Raw genomic sequence first — 16,639 nt, 5'->3', positions numbered from 1 at the left:
AGGACCCTTCTTCCAGACCTGGGAATTCTGTATCATCCGTTCTTCTAAGCAACCAGAGAACTTCTAGGGAAATCTCACTGAGCCAGCAGAAAAAAAACAGTTGCATTGATTTTAATATTTTTAACAGCTTTACTGAGATATAATTCACATGCCATACAATTCACCCATTTAAAGTATACAATTCAATAGTTTTTACTGTATTCACTGATTGCACATGCAACCACCACCACCACCAATTTTAGAACATTTTCATCACATCAAAAAGAAACCCATGTCCTTAAGCTATCATGACCCAACTTCCCTCTATCCCCCAGCCCTTAGCAACTACTCCTCTACTTTTCATCTCCATACATTTCCCTGTTCCAGGCTTTTGTCTTAATGGAGTCATATAACATGTGGTCTTTTGTGACTGGCTAAGCTGCTTTGATTTAAATGATGCCTTGAGGAGAGTAATACCCAATTAATGGTAAAAGCCCATGATACAAATAAACTACCATCTAAACCCTTCTATGTGATAGTAATCTGCCTGAAGATAAACAATAAATCTCATAACCAATCCTCCACCTTCCCCAGAGCAGTCACTCTCCCCTAAAACACAGTTAGGTACTCAGGAAATGATTGAGGAAAAACAGTTATACTCAAAGAATTACTAAACCAAGAGGAGGGAAAAGCATTTCAATTTGAATAAAATGTAAGATCCCAAAGTCCCTACTTTGTTGAAGATGATGACTCAGAAACCCAAGAACTCTCAAGTGAACTGTCACAAAGAACACCACAGTCCTTCAAAGTGGCCTCTCTGCACTGATTTTATAGCACAGTTAAGCACCTCTTGCCTCCCTGTTCTTCATGATGTATACTCCACACAGCATAGACTCTCCCAAGAAATTTGCTCCAAACTATAATTTGGCTAAACTAGCAACTTCTTCCTTTGATATATGGAGAATGATAGGTGTTGACTTTTTAAAAATAATCATATGCAATCAATGTGGGTTAGGTCTAAAAAACACTTCATATCCAGATAATTTCTCTGGATGTGATCAGTGGGACTGCTGGCTGTTTCACTTGTATTAATGGAGAGCAAATATTACGATCTATTAATATTTAACACAAGCAAATTGTTGGACCCAGAAATTCTACTGTGTAGAATTTGTTTTATCAGTATACTTACAAAATTATGCACAAGAGTTTTTTTCTGGCAGCACCACATCTTACCAGGAAATAAAACTGGAAACAAAGGTAGATTAGTATATGTATGATGTAGAAAGATCTCTAAAATAAAACTATGTGAAAAAGTAAGATGCTGTATTACTCCTGCGTAGATTGTTTAAAAGAGAATGTACATGCATAAAAATACAAAGCTGTAAGGCTTTTGCAAGATCAGATTTTATTTACATACTTTTACTATAGAATATTTTACATCCTTATTATACATTCTAACCTGTCTCAGAGTTGAGGAAGATTTCCTAAAATAAGATATAAAAAAGCACAAGAACTTATGCTAATCAAAAAGCATCATAAAGAAAATGAAAATGTACAGAATGAGAGAAGACACCCACAGCTCACACAGCCAATGAGAACCTATATCCAGAACATATTAAAATGCCTACAAATTAAGAAGAAAAAAGACAGTTCAGCGGAAAGATGAGCCAAAGACTTGATCAGAAACATCACAAAAGGAATAAATCCAAACAGCTAAACATACAAAAAGGGGTTTGACCTTACTGGTCATCAGGGAAACACTGAACTGAAGTCAGAGTGAGTTACCACTTCAAATCAACAGACTGGCAAGAAAATGGAAAATCTGAACAGTTTCAGGCTGGGAGAGGACATGAAGCAACAGAACAACAGAACATCTCACTGCTGGTGAGAGCATCAACCGGTACAACTCTTTGGAGAAATACACATTATCTTTTGACCCAGCAATTCTACCTATAGTATATACCCTTTGGAAATATCAGTACCTGGACAGTCTTAGCAGCATCTCTTAACATCTCAAAAGGAGAAACAACTCAAATGTACATCATCAGAACAATCAATAAATAAGTTATGGTCTGTTCATTCCGTGGAATATCATACTGCACAAAAAATGAAAATGAATGGATCTTACAATGCTGAATGAAAGGTGATATAAAATAATCACACAACCAGATCCATTTATATAAAATGTAAAAACAGATAAAACCAAGCTATATTGCCTAGGGATGTAGACACATAAATGATAAAAAGAAAAACAAGGAAGTCATTATCATCAAAATTAGGAGAGTGGTTACTCTGAGGGGAAAAAGGAGATGTGGTCAGAATGGGACCTACTAGAGTATTTCTGAACTGCCACCACATTCTACTTCTTGACTGAGGTGATGGTTACATAAGTGTTGTACTTTATGCATTATCTATATGTGTTTTTATTATAAAAAGTTATTTGTTTTTTTTAATAGACATGTACTTTTGAGCCCAGACTATGTCTTGAAATACTGCTCCCAAAAAACAAACAAAAAAACAGGACTGACTTCTTGGAGAAATGGCTGATTCCAGAACTGGGGCAAGAAATGTCACCTTGACCATCTTAATACCAGACAGAAAGAAAGCTATCAAAGACTACTAGGCTCACAGCAAAAGGACTCAGGGAACAACTTGAAAAGGCTCACACAAGCCAAAAAGGAGAAATTTTAAACATCAATAAGTTTGATGGAACACATTAAATATGTTTAAATTCATAAATATTTCTATAAATTCTAAAAACAAGAAACCAAACCAGTCACTGTTAAAGGACATTAGTAAGTCAATACAATACTTTCAAATCTAGTAAAGGTAGAAAAAAATGAAATATCTCATCTGATAAATGGCAAAGGAAAGACAGAATTAGAGCACCACCATTTTACAACACATAATGAATGACTGGCTATACATATTAAACACCAACCAGTGCTAGTATCACAAAAAGACATTTACAGTCTCCTACTGGAAGAATCCACCATCACCTATGAAGTAGCCCTGCTTAAACACCCTCCTCATCATTAAAATAAGCTTGAATGTGATCCAGCATCAAGACGCAACTACTAACTCACAGGATATTTAAAGGACAGGGCAAAAAAAAAAACATTAAACAATACAATAGGGATATGAAACATCTACACAGCAAATAACTTGGTTTCTTTGAAAATTAAGAAGTAAGGAGGAAAAAGGAAGGGGTGTTCAGGGAACTTACAGATTAAAATTTACTTAAAGGACAACAATCAATCACACCGTGTAGGCCTTATCCAGATTCTGATTCAACCAAAGAGTAAACCATGACATTTAGAAAAGAACTGGGGGCGGTGGGGAGACAACTTTAAATAATACCTGGTGTTCAAATCTACATTAATTTATTTTTTTAACAGTTTTAGTTTGTGGACATGTTTTTGAAAGAGTCATTATCTCTTCAAGTACATACAGAAATATCTACAGATGAAATGAGGTACCTGGAATTTCTTCAAAATAACATCAGAAGTGGGTTAGACGGAGAAAACAGGATTTCGTCAGGAGCTGAAAAATACTGAAGCTGAAAAATGGTTCACTGTGCTTTTCTGTTATATGCTGTACACGTTTGAAATTTTTCATAATAAAAGGTTAAATAATTAAGAAATATTTTACTAGTGAACTAAGCATTCTGTGAGAATGTTTAGCTGCTAAGTCATGCCCAACACTTTGCGACCCCATGAACTGTAGCCTGCCAGTCTCCTCTGTCCATGAGACTTCTCTAGGCAAGAATACTGGAGTGGGTTGCCATTTCCTTCTCCAGGGGATCTTTCCAACCCAAGGATCAAACCCCCATCTCCTGCATTAGCAGGCAGATTCTTTATCACTGAGTCACTAGGGAAGTCTTCTGTTTAAAAAAGGATATACATATATATACTGGTGTAACCACAAAAAGATTTTGGCATGTTAAGTTTTAAATTATTAAGTGTTAACCTCTGGGTTAAAAGACTGAGATGGGGAAAAAGTAGGGGGCAGATTTTTATTTTATACCTTACATTATTTGAACATTTTTACCATGAGCATTTTTATTTTTAATCACAGAAAATATAAATGGGTGATCTGAGTAGTGGGATTAATAGGCCATGTTTGTTGTTGTTCTCTATGAATAAAAGTTTTTAAACAGCAAAAAGGCTTCAAGTTCAAAAGCTAAACTTCAAAAAAGAAAAAAAGCCAGGTATCAACTAATATATCTTAGAACTAAAATTCCTCAGCACCTAGATTCAAGACTGGCAAACTTTTTCTGTAAAATGTCAGTCAGTAAATATTTTAGGCAACTATTCAATCTGACATTGTAGCACAAAAGCAGTCACAGACAGTATATAAACAAATGGGACTGGCTGTGATCCAAAGAAAAACCTTACTTACGGTCACTGAAATGCAAATTTTATAGAATTTTTACATGTCACGAAACAGCACCCTTCTTTGGATTTTTTTTAACCATTGAAAAAACACCATCCTTCGATCACAGGCCATGCAACACAGGCAGTGGGCTGGGCTTGGCCAAGGACCATGGTTTCCAACCCCTGCTCTAGAGGCTCTAGACAATTCTCGTACCTCTTCGATCCTCTAGTCTGGAGATACCATCTGGACTGTATGAAGCACTGGCTATTTTTATGTCTTTTAACCTGGTAGTTCCCATGCATTTCAACAATGCTTCTGCAAAAATCAGTACCATATGTTAACAGGACTGTTTGCAATTATTTCATTAGAGATAAAATCAATCTTCTCAGTTTAAAAGAAAAAAAAAGTGAATGGTCAAGAAGACATGAATTTGCTTCAACCCATGCCAAGTTCAGCATAAAAAATAGCCAGAATAAAAGAAAAATCTTTGACTCTTAACCTCCTTGTTATTAATTGCATGACTTAAGCTTCAGAATCTTTTGCAAAAAATAAAAAGGAAATTCAAAACTTTTAGTCATTTTTGGAACCATGAGTCCTTTCAAAATTTCCATGACAACAATATAGTTAAGTCCCTAAAAGAACCAGTGTCCACAGAAGCACAAACAGCCTCTGTTATTAAGTCCAGCCAGACATTGTAACTAACAAAATGAAACCAACAAGCAAAAACAAAAGAACCACCCAGAACTTCAGCAGGTTTATCAAAGGGCTTACCATTTACCCATATTTATTGAACATATGATCTGTGCTTGGCACAAATTTCCAATCGATCATCACTATCTCCTACAAGGTGGGAATTTGTATTGTTAGAGAGTTGATGAAACTAGAGCCCGTGGATGTCAAGTGACTTGCCTATCACTGTGCTAAAACTCAAGACTGGAAATTTAATCTAACATTCTGTGTATCTGACAGCCCACAAAATGTAACCAAACTATCTAAATCTAAAATACAATTTTTCTCTTCCAGAAAAGCAATACAAATCTGAGGTCCAAGACATACCACAATCTTCTCATCTATCTGCCCCAGCTTTCATCTTTTATGGCTGATGAAACACGATTTCAACTTCTTCCTTTACTTTCCACTAGTCTGGGAGGACAGAGAAGGCAATGGCACTCCACTCCAGTACTCTCGCCTGGAAAATCCCATGGACTGCGGAGCCTGGTGGGTTGCCGTCTATGGGGTCGAACAGAGTCGGACATGACTGACGCGACTTAGTAGTAGTCTGGGAGGAAGGGGATTCTTGTTTGCAATTCCCAGCCTCCAAAGAAACAAAATGTTCTAATTCTGCTTTGCAGAAAACATTAAGAAGATATGTCTACAGCAGAGCTCTAATTTACAGGCTCGCATGCAAGCCTTTCTACATGGGAGGTGATGCTTGCCAGTCAATATTCACCCACAGGCCAGGCGGCTAGAATTCTAAGCCAGAGATAGATTTTTTATTTACCTTTAAACAGAAGTGACAAGCAAACACCACATAATCTATTCTAATACCGGATCCTCTATTTCCTGTCACTCCACTTAGAAGCCTCAGAGATGGGCTGGTTTCCCCACTGCCCATTTGGGGAGGGGGATCACATGGGACCACAGATAGGCCGGGGAGAGGCTCTGACTGCTTCTGCCTGCCTGCCTTTGCATCAGCAATGCACTCAGGGGAGGGTGCCCAGGCTCCACATAACATGCTGCAGAGCAGCTCGCAGAAGAAAAATAAAGAGCAGGGCATGAAACTTTAGTTCTTTATTGGTTTCTATGAGCGGCCTCTTAACTGAGCACTTCTGTTCCTCCTCACTCACCCAGGGATCCGTGTGCCTCCACAGACAGGGATTTATGGGGAGGGGAAGGGCCAGCCCATACGGACGATGTGCTTCAGACAGAAAGACAGCAACACAGAGAGAGACATACAGAGCAGAGAGACACGGAGACAGAGAACCCGTGAACATCCCAGGGGAGCTGGCAGGAGCAGACATTTGCAAAAAGTGATCTGACCCAGTGCTGACAGCCAGGTCTCTTACAAATACATGCACGGGGTGACATATTGATATTAAAATAAACATATTACATATTTAATTATACCAACTGCAGTTCATGATTTAGATGAACAGATGCTTGGAGTAAAAAGAAATAGTGAGCATGTAAATGTGACAGAAGGTATGAAAAGCCAGCCAGCAAGCAAAAAAGGTCAAGATGGGGGTGGGAAGGATATGGGTCAAAAGACAAAAGGAAGCAGAGAGAGATGGGGCGAGAGGACTCAGGACCGGCTCTTAGAAGCAGCAAAATATGTCAATGAGAGATGACGATGACGACGAGGAGGGGAACACATCAAGGTGAGGTTCCAGAGGTTGACAGGCACCTGGCCAGCCACCTCCTGTGCCAGAGAAGCAGAGATTATGCAAATACTGTCCCTACCCCCCTCAGGATGTGGAGGGAGCAGAGGAGAAATGGAAGGGACAGAACAAGCACAGGCCCCCACGATGCTCTGGATGTACAAGGCTGGAAGAGATAAAATTAGATAAAATAAAGCTGAAGCCAGCAATCTGTAAAGAATAGCAATCAGATGAATTACAGAAAGGAATAGCCACAAAGAGGGGAGAAAAGTGGAGGGGAGGCACAGCCGGCCACCGCGCTCCACCTCCAAAGGACTTTGGGAAGGCATGCCAGCATCTCTCCGGGCCCGCATCAAAGGGCTGAGGGGTCTGAGGTCCTTTCTTCATAAGCCCCAATATCTAGAATGACTGCAAAGAGGTGTCCCAGTAGGCCCTCCACACAAGAAACACAACCTAGCGACAGGAACTCTGCTCCTCGGCCTTGCCCCACTGTAACCAGAGACCTCCGTTCCCACAGGGCCCTCAGTTCCTCTCCTCAAGCTGCTCACATCTGCCACTAGGAAGGACTCTTCAATAGTGTTCCTCCAATATTTATTGCCAGTGTGATGAGCCTATCCTATTTGTAATTATTAACAACTCTGCTGTCATCATTAAGTGCTTAAAAAATACAGCACCTATCTCAGTGCCCAGCATATAGCTTATGCCAAACAATTGTTTGTCGGGAGCATAACAGCTACTTCTAGAAGCCAGGCTGGAATAAAGGGGCCCAGTAACTAAACCCGGAATCTTCCCCCTCCACATTCAAGGATTAGCCAGCAGCTACACACGCTCAGGCCTCACCTCCTCGGCAGTCCTAGGCCTCCAGGAGAGCTGCCTCAGGCCCCAAACAAGGAAGGAGAGTGAGGACATGTGGCCCCAAAACCTCAGGGAATCATAGGGCTGACTACAAGGTCAGAACTGAAGGTTATCCCACCTTCAGCACTTCCATAATCAAATAATCGTTATGAAGAAAAACCTTCCTCCCGATGTTTACCCTACATTAGAGGACAGCAAAATGAGCTGTACAGACCATATGATAGCAAATAATATAAAAAGGAGTTTAAATGCAAAATCTATCCCTATTTTTTTTTAACTAAAGTCACCCAAATTTGTTTCCGTTTGTCTGATGGCTCTCCTCCTACAGAAACAATTCTTCAATGTCTACCTGACCTACTTCACAAAAATTAAAGGTGGATGCAATCAAGGACACAAACAAGATTTTCAAAAGAAAAAGAAATAAAAAGTCAAGTAAAAAATATGTATTTAAAACCTTGGCCAACCCAGCAACTACAATCAAGCAATAAATTTAGCTCCAAGCTTCTTTGAAGCCAAGACAAAAAGGAAAACATGATGGGAAATGCAGATACTCCAACAACTCGCGGAAAGATTGCTCAAAAGGGGCATGGCTGAGACATCAAAAGCAGTCTGATCTGGTCAACAGCCTGCTTCTTAGTCTACATATTAACCATCCTAACCAATGGCCAAGCAGTCGTCTCCAGCACCACCAGAACAAAACCTGCTCGGAACCCTAGGTCAATCAAGGGTCCCAGAGAAAAGACCATGTGCCGGGCACCCAAGTCTGACGTCAAGTGTCAGCACCTGCACCAGCTGATGTGGTCTTGGGCACAAGTCACACAGCCGGACAACAGGAAAGTGACCAGAATCCAAGACGGCTGCCTTCTCTTCACACCCTCATTGCCTCTCCACTCCTCCTGGCTATAAAAGTATCTGCCTCAGCCCATGAAGAATATAAAGTCCAACAAATGTAAAGGGTTTTCACAAAACAAACATCAAAAGTAATAAACATAAAACCAGCCTACATGCAAAAGTCAGTTCCATGACAGATCAATCTCAACTGCTAGCCAATGACACCTATCTTAAAAATCAAAAGGTGATAAAATTTTAGTTATTACTGAAGTTCTTAAAATCTCTAACCCTTACCCATCTCTTCAATCTCTTTTTCTGCTCTCAAGAGCCCACTTTACACTTCTCTTTGAATTTTTTTACACCCACCTTAATACAGCTTCTTGGAGCCTCAGGATACTTTCCTGCCCTACGGTGTGACTACTGTTTATGGAACAGAGCAGCTGCTCCATCAGTTCAGTCACTCAGTCATGTCCAACTCTTTGTGACCCCACTGACTGCAGCACGCCAGGCTTCCCTGTCCATCACCAACTCCCGGAGCCTACTCAAACTCATGTCCATGGCGTCAGTGATGCCATCCAACCATCTCATCTTCTGTCATCCTCTTCTCCTCTCACCTTCAATCTTTCCCAGCATCAGGGTCTTTTCCAGTGAGTCAGTTCTTTGCATCAGGTGGGCAAAATACTGGAGTTTCAGCTTCAGCATCAGTCCTTCCAATGAATATTCAGAACTGATTTCCTTTAGGATGGACTGGTTGGATCTCCTTGCAGTCCAAGGGACTCTCAAGAGTCTTCTCCAACACCACTGTTCAAAAGTATCAGTTCTCTGGTGCTCAGCTTTCTTTATAGTACAACTCTCACATCCATACATGACTACTAGAAAGACTACAGCTTTGACGAGACAGACCGTTGTTGGTAAAGTAATGTCTCTTATTTTTAATATACTGTCTAGGTTTCATTCCAATTCCAAAACAGGCAATGCCAAAGAATGTACAAACTACCACACAATTGCACTCATCTCACACACTAGCAAAGTAATGCTCAAAATTCTCCAAGCCAGGCTTCAAAAGTACATGAACCGTGAACTTCCAGATGTTCAAGCTGGATTTAGAAAAGGCAGAGGAACCAGAGATCAAATTGCCAACATCCACTGGATCGTCGGAAAAGCAAGAGAGTTCCAGAAAAACATCTACTTCTGTTTTATTGACTATGCCAAAGCCTTTGACTGTGTGGATCACAACGAACTGTGGGAAATTCTTCAAGAGATGGGAATACCAGACCACCTTACCTGCCTCCTGAGAAATCTGTATGCAGGTCAAGAAGCAACAGTTAGAACTGGACATGGAACAACAAACCAGTTGCAAATCAGAAAAGGACTACATCAAGGCTGTATATTGTCACCCTGCTTATTTAACTTATATGCAGAGTACACCAAGCAAGATCCTGGGCTGGATGAAGCACAAGCTGGAATTAAGATTGCTGGGAGAAATATCAATATCCTCAGGTACGCAGATGATACCAACCTTATGGCAGAAAGTGAAGAAGAACTAAAGAGCCTCTTGATGAAAGTGAAAGAGGAGAGTGAAAAAGTTGGCTTAAAGCGCAACATTCAGAAAACGAAGATCATGGCATCAGGTCCCATCACTTCATGGCGGAAACAGTGAGAGACTATTTTGGGGGGCTCCAAAATCACTGCAGATGGCAACTGCAGGCATGAAATTAAAAGAGGCTTTCTCCTTGGAAGAAAAACTATGACCAACCTAGACAGCATATTGAAAAGCTGCTTCATAAGTGGCAGGAATTGCACTTACGGTCTCCTCTTCTCAGGACTATCCACGCCAAGCCTCTCCTTTATTTATATCCCCACATCTCCAAGGAGGACAGAGTAAGTTATTCACTGACTTCCTGTGGCCATAACAACTTCCTAGGCATTATACCTAGTAATGTTTTTTATCATGGGACTAGTATTTTGTACACGTCACATCTGCCACTGGGTAAACACCAGGAAAAATGCCTTTCCAAAAATTCAGCAAGTTCAAGGGTATAAGCCAGAGCCTGAGGACACTCACCTCCCATGGCTATGAACTATCAAGGTCACCTTACCTGTAACGTAAGTAACCCAATGGGAAAGCATTTCCCACAGCCTCCAACATGCAAGGACAGAGGGAACCTCTGGGGTAGAGCAAATGGAGGACTGTTAAGTAACCATCAGAGCCCTTGCCTTGTGCTGCATGGACATGCATTCTGTCAGACTCTGCCACCATCCTGCAAGGAAGGCTTCTTCCTCCTTCTTTTTAAAAAGAATAAAAAGTCAACCAGTGAGATGGACTTGCTCAGGATTACGTAGCCTGAGATCTGATCCTGCGGAGATTAGACGCTGACACCAATATTCAAAAAACAACTATCAGAGAAGCCTTAATAAAGATCCCTGGGGCACACAAGCCAAAAGGGAAAAACAACTCAAAAACCCAAACAGAGCGGGTATGGTAGACAGAATTCATTAATGACAAGAAGGTACCACTGCAGAAAAATCTTACCATGGAGTCCAAAAGTAAAGGAAAGAAGGCAATCATCAAGGGATCAAACTGAGAAATCAAGACCTCAAATAACTTTGTTTCTTTTAGCCTAAATTCTCCGCTCTCATAGTCACTATAACATAATCCTGTGCTTGCTGCAAATGCTTCATTTCCCATTGTGTAGTATAAGAACATTTTTTTTTACTCCTGCCAAGTAAATAAACAAAAAGACTCCATTCTGTGTCACTTTATTTAAAAAATCGGCCCTAGACTATACTTCTGAAATAAACCTTCAAAATGTGTTATTTCTTAAGACTGTACTAAATAATACAAACATAAAACATAGATCGTAAAGGGAAAAAAAGAGAGGCTTGAGTAGTTGGGGGGTACTGAATGAGCCTTCAAGAATGATGGGATATGAACGGGTGGAGAATAAGGAGGGACATTTCATGCTGGGGGAACACTTTATACAAATGTGGAAATGGTCCCCAATCCCAAGACCCTTTTGATAAGCATCCCCCAGAGAAACAGCAAGGCAGATACTGGGGGCAGCATCAAGGTCAGGCCTGTGGCATCTGAGAACATGCAGACCACCCCAAAAGCAGCCTGTAACTCAGGCTCCCATCCAGGAACCGGGGACGACAGCAAGAGGAAGGGAACACCTGTCAGTCAGATGTCACCAGGTGCTCCAAGCAATATTTCGGGTCTCTGTTTACAGGACTCTTAGAAAGAAACAAGGGAGAAGATCCCTCTAAATCACATGGGGACATAACTCCCCCATAGGTACCATCCTCTAGGACTGGAGGGACACAAGAGAAGCACAGCAAGTACTGCTGAACACAGCGTGGGATGTGTGTCTAAACACGTCATGCTGAAGACAGAGGTGTAGAAGTTGGCATGTTTCCTGAAGCATCACAACACACCCCCAAAAACTCTTCCAGAATGATTTCCTTTTTCCCTGTACTATCACTATGGGAACGAGCATGGTTGCTCCCAGTTCCTCTCACCCACTGCTTACTTAACACAAGATTTGTACTTCACCGAAATTGATGGTGTGTTTTCTCCTAACTCCATTCTTTACTGAACTGCTTGCTGAGTTAGACTGAATGTATAAACTTTCTTTTTGAAGGCAAGTCTCCCCAAAACAGAAACCACAGCAGCAGTGGCAACCTACAATGTCACTAGCGAAAAAATATTTTTATTTTGTCTGAGGCCATGTGACCAACTCCAGGCAAAATAACGCAACAGGTAAAAAACACTAGCTGACTTACAAATATAAGCTTTTATTTGGGAGAAATACAACCAAAAGAGGGTAGAGAGAGGAAAACAATGAGACACTAATATGAACATACAATAAAGCTTATTAATTGAATATTTCAAAAATTACAAAGGAATGACAATCAAATAAGATAATTCATTCCCTCAGCGGTTAAACAAATTTTGCCTCTAAAACAGAAATGCAATTTTAGCATAAGGGGAGGTAGGTATGAGTCATCCATCCCACTTTAGGTAAAACATTTATTACTGATGTATCACTTCATATACAACATACTATTCTATGTTTCATATAATAAATCAGGAACTCTCAGCTGATTATTAAAACAATACCATTTCTTTTACCCAACAGTCATCACTCTATGCACTTAAAAGAAAAATGGAACTCTGCAGCCAGTCATGGCCGAGTAACTGGTACCAGACTACTTCTCTCTTCATGAGGCCAGCATAATACTGATACCAAAACCAGACAGAGATATTACAAAAAAAGAAAATTAAGACCCCCCATACCCTTCAAAAACACACATGTAAAAACCTTAATATCAGAAAATTAAATTCAGCAATACATAAAAAGGCTAATACATCAGGACCAAGTGGGGTCTAACTTGGTAATAACAAAACATTCAAAATTCAATGGAATTAACCACATTAATAGAATAAAGGAGAAAAAGCCTATGATTACCTCAATACATGCAGAAAAAGAACCTGACAAAATTCAACACCCTTTCATAACAAAAACTCTCAGCAAACTAGAAACAGAAAGAAACTTTCTCAACCAATAAAGCATATTTATGCAAAACTTAAATTAACATTGTACTCAATGATGAAAGACTGACCACCTTTTCTTTGACTTCAAGAAAAGGACCAGGGTGTCCATTCTCACCACTTCCATTTCAGCACAGTACTGGAATCCCAGAAAACTGTGGTTTAAATAATTGGATATCCACTGGGAGAAGGGAATGAAATAAATCCCTAACCTCATGCCATAGATAAAAATATGAAATAGACCTGAATGTAAAAGATAAAATTATAAACCTTCTAGATGAAAACACAGTATCTTTGAGATCTTTCTTGGGACCTAGAAAGTATTAATCACAAAAGAAAAAATTAAAAATTGACTTTAAAATTAAAAGTAATAAAACTAGATTCCTCTTCAAATACTCTGAACTCCAAACTCAACTTTTCCCTTTTAGTGTAAGTACTATTTAGTTTGATCTGGCTATGTTCATTTGAGAATGTTGTAAGACCTTCAGGAACTTCCCTCATGATCCAATGGTTAAGACTCCCAATACAGAGGACCCAAGTTCAATTCTTGGTTGGGGAATTAGAACCCACGTGCCTCAACTAAAGATTCTGCAGGTTACAGATAGACCCAGCATAGTCAAATCAATAAACAGAAATATATTTTAAAATATTTTTAAAAATAAGACCTTTGGAAAGAAAAGAAAATGTTGTCTCATATATTCTATTTAACATTACTGAAACACACTCCCAAATATAGCTGAAACTCTAGCTTCCCCACTTTAAAGGAAAACAATTGGACAAAAGAGGGGTTCTTCAAGATTTATTCAGAGACAAGAAAGGAAAAAAAACACAGGAAATGACAAATATCAAGGGAAGAAAAGGATCTCATTAAGACAAGGAATATAAGTAACAGAAAACAAGGTCTGTTTCTATAAGGCCTTTTATAACCATTCACATTACATATGAGGGAATTATTCCAATATCAGGAAGAAATGGCTGAAACAGAATACCAGCTAACATATTCCCTGACCACATCACATGCCCATACAGTAGAAACCACAGTTTGAATTTTGGATTGTGATCTTCTCCCAGGCTAAAGATACACCTCTCCTGACGCAGGGCAGGGCAGTGAGTGCAGCTCTCCATAAGCCAGGCAATCAAGAGGATAAACAGCCAATAAATGTACAAGCATGTGTACCCATACAGCCACTTAATAAATCCCACAAGCTATTCAACACTTTACTATAAAATAGGTTTTGTGTAGATATGTTTGCTAATCTAAGTGTTCTTAGCACAGTTAAGGTAAGTAAGGCTAAGCCATGATGTTTAGTAAGTTAGATATGTATAATGCATTTTCAACCAATGATATTTTCAACTCACAATGGATGGTTTTATCAGGACATTGGGCTTTCCCAGTGGTAAAGAATCCGCCTGCCAAGCAAGAGTCACAGGTTCTTTCCCTGGGTCGGGAAGATCCCCTGGAGAAGGAATGGTAACCCACTCAAATATTCTTGCCTGAAAAATCCCATGGACAGAGGAGCCTGGGAGGCTACAGGCCATAAGGTCGCAAAAGAGTCAGACACAACTTAACGGCTAACCAGCAACAGCAATTTCATCATTAAGTCAAGGAAGACCTGTATGTGATAATATTAATAATCTTCTCACAATAGTCTGTTGGCTGCTAGACACCCTCAGCTTTTCTCAAATACTTAATGCCATCATAATTACTATCCACTACTGCAAATATGCTAGTGCGCAATGCTTTGATGGGTGTGGTTAGGAAGAAATGAGCTAGATGCTAAAGAAATTAAGAAATTTAGCATTTAACTCTCTTTTCCACGAGTCCAACCTCCCTCAGAAATCTGTATCTTAACCAAGATAAATGTCTTGGACTTCAGCAAGGCAAGCTTTTCCAGTTCTAACTGTGAAGCTACTGCCTAGAATTTTGAAATGTTATAAACTTGACTTATGTTATTTCATAACAACACAAATTAGGCTAATTTGGTTTAATGACAAGAGAGGTTTGCAGTACAATCCTCATGAATTAAGCCAATGAACAAACACAAGTGAAAGGATAATTTTATTTTTCACTAGATAAACTCAAGGCTTCTTATTTTAATGTACTATACAATATGGCTGTCCATGCGAATCCATCGGAAACCATGGTAGATCTGTAATAAATTCAATGAATTATATTAGAAAGGCAAACCCACATGGAGTAGCATAAAGCTAAAAGGATATAGGATATCTGAGAAGATTCCAGACACTCGGACTTGCCCTACCACTCTCCCACCACAAGGTCCTTGAGTCACGGATGAGCCTCCTTGTCCATAAAATGGAGATCGTGATTTCATGACAGGCTGTTCTAAGAATCAAATGAGAGCGTGCATGCAAAGGTGCTCAGTGAATTATAAAGTCAGGTTATGGCCTGTGAGAGCTTTCCAACATCTCATCCCCAGTGAAGAAGCATCTCTCCAGTTTTCAGAGGTGTGGGCAGTGGAAGAAAGGTTTTCATAGATTCACAGAATGGTCACACTTAAACTCCAAAGAGATTATCTGGTAGCATCCCTACTCATCTGAAAAGTTAGGAAATGACAATAGCTACTTCTATGGACTGGATACTATGTTCCAGGCACTGGGCTTTACTCACACCACTTCATTTATTTCTCTCAACAACTCTGAGATGGTTACCATTTATAGATGAGGAACCTAAAGTCAGGATATATACTCAGTTCTCCCTCCCAAATCTCTAAAGTCTATACCATTCGCCACTCTGCTACTGGAACCCCAGAAAGAGTAAAACATGCTAATCTGAACAACATGGCTGGCAGGAGGGGTGCCAATGCACCACTGTCCTTATTCACCTGTGTGCCTCTGAGAGTCCCAAACAGTACCACCAGGAAGATGTTCACTATCAGAGTCAAGGTCCTAAGGCTACTCTAAAACGTTTCCCTCCCAACCTCAGAAAGAACGGTGTTCTCAGGGCAGAGAAGGTTTGGTGTCTAAATCCACAGTGCAGCTAAACCACATGGTAACAAGATGCTCTGCTCCTCATGGAGTAAGTTGTGACCCATGGGATGGCAAGGTGGGAGTACAGCCCCACGTTCAGCCTGCCATGATGCGAAGTGAGTCCAGAATTCAAGCCTGATCCTGTTACCTTTCCCAGAAATCAACATTCCAATTTCTCTCCATTCTTAGCCCCACAGGCTTAGAGTAGAGATGGCTCCACACTGGGTTCAGAGGTGAAGCACAGGGTCAGGGCTTAACTCAGTCGGTGCCTCACATGCCCCAGCCATGAGGGAGATTCAGGAAGGCACCTGCCCCAGCCTGAGCCAATGAGATCAAACAAGACTGTCTGGCAGAGCTGGACAAAGACTCTCACACTCTCTTTTGCTGGGAGGAAGGTGGAAGGAGGCAGGCCTAAGAACTTCTGACAGCTATCTTGCAATGACAAGGGGAGGGCATTCTGAGAATGGGGTCAACACACAGGAAGTGGAGGCAGAATGAGGAGAGAGAAGCCAGACCCTGATGACATCATTTGAGCCACTGAGCTGACTCCAGATTTATCTCTGGACAGGTCAGTTATGAGAACCAGTAAATTGCTATTTGACTTAATCCAGTCTGTGCTGGGATTGGGTTCTTTCCTTAGATCGGAGGAATCCTAATACTTGGGATCATTAAGGGCCAT

The 16,639-nt window shown here is 40.3% G+C and overlaps 1 protein-coding gene across 1 annotated transcript in view; it reads right to left on the bottom strand.

Moving 5' to 3' along the window:
• The window catches only part of CACNA1D (calcium voltage-gated channel subunit alpha1 D), a 352,772-nt gene that overhangs the window by 305,661 nt on the left and 30,472 nt on the right, over window positions 1-16,639 (bottom strand). The window lies entirely within an intron of this gene.

Source organism: Budorcas taxicolor, chromosome 1 (genome assembly GCF_023091745.1).
Source record: "Budorcas taxicolor isolate Tak-1 chromosome 1, Takin1.1, whole genome shotgun sequence".
In the NCBI taxonomy this organism is placed as follows: domain Eukaryota; kingdom Metazoa; phylum Chordata; class Mammalia; order Artiodactyla; family Bovidae; genus Budorcas; species Budorcas taxicolor.
Note: the sequence above shows the minus strand (reverse complement) of the source record. Positions and strands in the feature narration are given on the sequence as shown.